Source organism: Primulina eburnea, chromosome 14 (genome assembly GCF_022965805.1).
Source record: "Primulina eburnea isolate SZY01 chromosome 14, ASM2296580v1, whole genome shotgun sequence".
Lineage (NCBI taxonomy): Eukaryota > Viridiplantae > Streptophyta > Magnoliopsida > Lamiales > Gesneriaceae > Primulina > Primulina eburnea.
Genome location: NC_133114.1, coordinates 2944496 through 2950917, shown reverse-complemented (window position 1 = coordinate 2950917; position 6422 = coordinate 2944496). Strand labels below are relative to the sequence as shown.

At 31.2% G+C, this 6422-nt stretch overlaps 1 long non-coding RNA gene across 1 annotated transcript; it reads right to left on the bottom strand.

The window, feature by feature from the left end:
- Positions 1-283: 283 nt before the first annotated feature.
- LOC140812699 (uncharacterized) lies at positions 284-1811 on the bottom strand. The gene is made up of 2 exons (XR_012113737.1): positions 1287-1811; positions 284-383 (listed from the first exon to the last, which is right to left on the bottom strand). It is a non-coding gene; the product is annotated as an uncharacterized lncRNA (long non-coding RNA).
- Between the last annotated feature and the right edge of the window lie 4611 nt (positions 1812-6422).

The window sequence follows — 6422 nt, the reverse complement described above, 5'->3', positions numbered from 1 at the left end:
TTTTCACATTTATTTATTAATCTGCATTTCATATGAAGTTTTCAATAAATCATTACAACACCAACCAGCTCAAACACCTGACAATGTTTCTACTCAATATATATACATAAGAGAAGAAACCATCCAAGAAATTAAAGCATTGTCATACTCACACCACATGAGAATGAATATAAACATATATATAAAACTAATTCTTGATGGGCAAACCATAGACATCGTTAACAAGAATCAAGATCCCTTGAATGAATGTAAAAATAGGAGGACGTCGATTTTTTTTTAGTTATTTTTCTGGATGAACAACCAACCAAAGAAGTTCTCCTCCAGTGTTTCTTCATGATCAGAAGCATGCATCAAGGAGGCAACAGCAGCATAGTGCAGCCAAACTGTACAAATAAGAGCAAGAATATCAGATTTTGTTTTCACTTTGCTAAAGATATGAAGACAATTTTTTTGGCTACAAATACTGTAGGAGCCACCAGTTGCTCAGAGATCAAAGCGAGCAAAATTAGTAGAAACAATGACGAGTACGCGGTATTACTCGAAAACAAGACTTGTAATAATCAATAAGTGTGTTTGCCATGGCTGTGTTCTTAAATTCAAGTAAAGCTCATGTAATAACCGTGATAGTTTTTACGTGCCATGACGTTAAAAATGCTAATACTTCTAAATTATTTCGAAGGATAAAATATTAGTTGATTGACGACGTCGAATATTGTTTCGAACTATCATCAATCCATATATGCACGTATCTAACCTGAAGAGCCTAAAAAGGGGCAGCAACATTTTAATTTAAGTATTAAGAAAGGAAGAAAAAGCTCTTGAAAAAGAAGAAAAACGTTCGAAGAATATAACCTAAAAAAAAGAGAGGAAAAGACGAACATTGTTTATCAAGCCTCACAGAAAAGGACAACGTGCTTGAAAACAGTATTTTGGACACATATATATATATATATATATATATATATATATATATATATACACACACACACACACATGTGTTTGTGTGTGAAGGGGCCAACATTTCACGTAAAAAAGGTCTCCCGGAACCCAATTCTTGCCCGGAAAAACACACTGACGAGGGGAAGAAATTCATAGGGATCAATTCAACAAAAAAAACCCCCAAAATTTAAAAATTTACATATAAAATCGCAGATCGCAGATGATCCTCAGATCTGCATGGATGTAGATTAGCTACCGTAATTTTATAACACGTAAACGTAATAATGTACACGCATCCTGCAACAAATAGACAGAATAAAACTACTTTGATCGGATCGGTAGCTTACCATCCTTCCATAAAGCCAGAACCGGATTGCTTCTGAGGAGGCGGCGGTGCGTATTGTGGGGCGTACTGCGGAGGATATCCTTGGTGTGGGTATCCCTGTGGTGGGTAGCCCTGTGGTGGGTAGCCTTGCGGCGGGTAGCCCGGCGGCGGATACGCATCCTTTCCATACCCCTCCGGTGGATATCCTGTAAATAAAAATAAAATAAATAAAACAAAGGCCAAATCGTCACCACCCAAAAAGTTCAAATCAATGACAATCAAGAAAAAGCTATACAGAAATCGAATCAAAGAACTCGCCTTGTAGGAGGAGGAACACCAACAGGGGGTTGATTCTGGTTGTAGTAACTCATGATCTGTTCTTGATTCCTCCCTCTTCGCTAATATTTCTTTTATTTTGATGGGAAAAGGGAGATTTGGATTTGGAAATATGATCGCCAGCGAGATAGAAATCTGAAGGCGAGAGGGACGAGTTTTTTTTGGTTGGTTATGCTGTTTTAATCTGGTAGCCAATGGAACAAGTAGGATGCATGCGCCTTCGTAAGTTTCAAAAAATATATTGAAAATGACCATCTTTTTACTATTATTATTGGAGTAGGTCTTTTGTGATATATTCTCATGAATTTTTATCTGTGAGACGGGTCAATCCTACTGATGTTTACAATAAAAAGTAACATTCTTAGTATAAAAGTAATATTTTTCCATAGATGACCTAAATAAGAGATTTATCTCACAAAAAACGACTCGTAAAACCGTCTCACACAAGTTTTTGTCTTATTATTATATAATCTCTAAAATAATTTTTTAATTTTTCGGAAGGCTCTTATATAAATGAGTGAGTCTCATGTGAGACCGTCTCACGGATCATAATCTGTGAGACGGGTCAACCATACCCATATTCACAATAAAAAGTAATACTCTTAGCATAAAAAGTAATACTTTTTATGGGTGACCCAAATAAAAGATCCGTCTCACAAATAATACCGTGAGAGTCTCGCACAAATTTTTTTCTATATAAATATATGTCATTATATACGTAATAACTTAAATATAACCTAACTAGCAATTCTAAATAAGGCTTTTTTAATCCATCATGCTTTTTTTTAATCGGAAATTTGATGTTAAAATTGTGCTCTCACGGGTCGTATTGTAAGATGCTTTCTTATTTTAGGTATAATGAAAAAATATTATTTTTTTATCATAGTGTTACTTTTTATTGTGTATATATGGTTGAGTGTTCAAAATAACAGTTGAATGACAGAAATTATTTGATTAGTGTTACAAACATATCCAATTATTCATCTTTATATTTAATTAAAAGAACGTGATACATATTATTAGCGAAAATAATGGTTTTTTGCCGACATTAAATTATGTCCAGCATGAATCGAAAAAAATCTTAAAATAATACATTATTAATTTATCAATTAATCACAATACCCTTTAAATTAACAAAAGTTCCATAATTTCGACCTTATTAATTTACTGAAGTTGTAATACATATTTATAACCATGAACAACTCTCAATACTAAGGATAACTTGTAAATGAGTTTTGTCAAATGAAATTTATGAGCAAATCAACACTTAATTATGCTATAAACATAATTATCGTCTCACTAGTCTATATTCATTAGACGAATCGACTTGACATATATCTATTTTGAAAATATAATATTTTTAGTATAAAAAGTAATATACTTTTATGAGTTGACTCGAATTAGAGATCCGTTTAACAAAATTGACTGATAAAACGTTCTTAAAAAAAATTGTGTAACTATCCGACAACTAAGTATCAAGCTGGGATTCGAGCCAAAATAGGCCTAGAATAAGCCCAAAAGCTGTAATCAATTGGGCCAAGGAGGGAAACATTGATTGGGCTCAATTAGGTCCAATTACTAATGGGAGAGAGTCTCATTTTTAAACCTTTTATTTATATAACACACACATTGTTTGGTACATAGGAATCCGTACGATTATATTAACAAACATGGTGGGACCCAAGCAGAGACCACCTCCCACGTGTACAACTGCCACCCGATATGTATTTTCCTTTTTAAGGGAAATCATATTATTAAATAAACCACCAATATATATATATATATATATATATATATATATATTCGGTTTTTCAATTTCCCAACAAAATATTTAATTCCACCATGTGGGCACATGATGTCCCTAATTGTGCAGTCCATGTTTTGTATACGTTGTCTATGAATGTATTTCTTTTTATTAGAGACGAGGACGTGACAGAATTCAAATTAAGTTTTAGGGAACCGATATTTTTACAAAAATTGTCGACTATCGTCACGTCTTACAATATCGACCACGTGTATAGTAGGATCTAAAATTAGATCAATTTTAGAGATCGAAGAACTATTTAATTTTAGAGTAAGTCTCTTGTGAGACAGGTCTCACGAATCTTTATCTGTGAAATGAGTCAACTATACCGATATTCACAATAAAAAGTAATTTTTTTCATGGATGACCAAAATAAGAGATCTGTATCACAAAATACGACCTGTGAGACCGTCTCACATATGTTTTTGCTTTATATTTATGATACGATAAAATATGGGTGTATGCAAGATAATCCAACACTCTATAAAGGATTGGTTTGTCTCTATATTATTACATGTACTAAATTCATCTAATTACTTGATTAAACCGGCCGGTTCAAGCAGACAAGTTAGCAAACCATTATCAGCATTGTCGATATATTATCCAATGTGTGAGCTGGATGTGATGCAGACCATTTAAATGGCTCCATTAATTATATATATATATATATATATATAGATTATTTGAAAACAAACAAATCATAGAAAAATGATTTTTTCTATAAATTATTGAAAGGTGACAAACTTCATTTTATTATAAACATCTTACGTTTTCCCACCGTCGAAACTAAAAATATATATCTACTGTATCTCAATCCCACGTTCGGTTATTAACAACATGTGAAATGGTTTATAATAAGTTATACTGGATTCTTCTCGCAATATGAGTAAGTTACTATATAAGCTCATTGGATAACCACGCTTGCACGATCTAAATGTTGTTTATTTTTTGTGTCTTTATTTTCGACAATTATTTTTTTAAAATTTTAAATTTAAAACATATTGAATAATCCCAATTGAAAATTGGATTGGTATGTGAAGAATGACCAATAAAAATTATATTTAACGAGTGATCCAAAGGAGCACATGATGTTTCTTTTTAACATTTGACCCAACGAAAGAACCAATGCCCCATCGAAGCATATGCATTATGCTCAATGCAATCCAACTGTCCTGTCCAGTCATTCAGTAATAAAAAAAAAAAAAGACAATTAGAAATAAATTAAGGCCTTAATTCGAATAATTAACCCAAATTAAATTAATTTACCCAAGAAAAAAAATTATTCTCTAGATGGAGATGTGTGCGCACGTGCAAACATGTGTGTGTATATCTCTTGGAAATTCTAAATGCCATATATGCACACGTGCATACATGTGTGTGTGAGTGCGTGTAATCTGGAGTGGAGAGGAAGTGGCCAGCTTATGTGATGAATCACCCCTTTCAACAATTTTAATTTTAATACTTGTTGTTATATATATGACAAAAATTTGTGTGAAACGGTCTCATCGATCGTATTTTGTGATACATATCTCTTATTTGGGTCATGTGTGAGAAAATAATACTTTTTTATGCTAAGAGTATTACTTTTTATTGTGAATATCGGTAGATTTAACATGTCTCACAGATAAAGATTCATGAGACAGATCTCTTATTTGAGTCATCCTTTCACTTACTTGTGATGGTGAGTAAGAATTTAGATGTTGTCACACTCCAATTCTCCCATATATTCTTTCTAAGTTATTTTTTTCATTAAAATATCACAATCCAAATTATAATAAAAAAAAATCAGATGTTCCAATACTATTTGGAGTAATTTTTAAATTATTACTATATGGCTTTTAAAAAAATTAATATATTATTCTTGTGAATGTAGTCGATTTTTGTATTTACATATATAATAAATTATTGTCGTATTCTTAAGTGAGTACACTTGCACTTCTAGCAAGTACATTGTTGTGTTCCTTAGTGGATAAAATAAACATATTTTTTCAACGTATTTCACAGTCAAACTGACTTAGTTCTTAACTGGTTACATATTTTATACTTTATACTGTGTTTTTTTATCCTTAATTTTTTAAATTTTCTTCTTACGTACGATCAGTGTTCGATATAGGACAGCATTAATTTAATTTAATATCACATTAAATAATGATCTATTTTTGGAACTCACACTTGTAAGAATATATATATTTGTTAAATTATAGAACAGTATATAGTTGGATTAATTAATACTATATTTTAGGTTTTGTTTGTGTGCTTTGAGATTTATTTTTTAATGGATAAGAATCACATCTCTCTCCCACATTTTAGAGTATAAATAAAATAAATATGTGTGATGAACCATTGTAGTCGCACTTTTAGTTTTCATTTAAAATATCGAGTTGTCTGACAACACACATTTTCTATTTTGGTCATGTTTTCGGTCATTCATAATTTTAATACATTAGCTTGTTTTTTTTCTTCAAATTTAGTCATTTTACACTCGATGTCATATCAACACTCCGATGATAAATAACTAAAATCGAACAGAAGATTAATAAACTCGTTAATTGACATATAATATGACAATAATGAAAAATATACAAGTTGCAAGACAAAATATTATTTTCCCTTGAAAAATTTGAAAGTGCTTACACAATATTTGTGATGATGCGAGCGTGTCAGGTGCAATAATGCAACAATTTATGTGAAAATGATAAAATATCTAACTTCTAACATTCAAATGAAAATGAATTCCTAACTCGATCGTTCGTTCTAATCTCCTAAGCAAATATAACGCATTAAACGAAGAAAAATAAAGAAAAATTACAGAAAATTGAGAGATAAACTCATGACATGATTTATATTTTTAATAAAATTTAGGAATTTACAAAACATTAACGTATAATCAAAAAGAACGTTGCTGAAATCTGAAAGAAAAAATGACTTGAACTATATATTGAACTCTGGAATGAAAACGCTCGACTAATACAATGAAAATTTTGCATGGAGTTTGCTAGAATAGAATTTGTGCGAGAG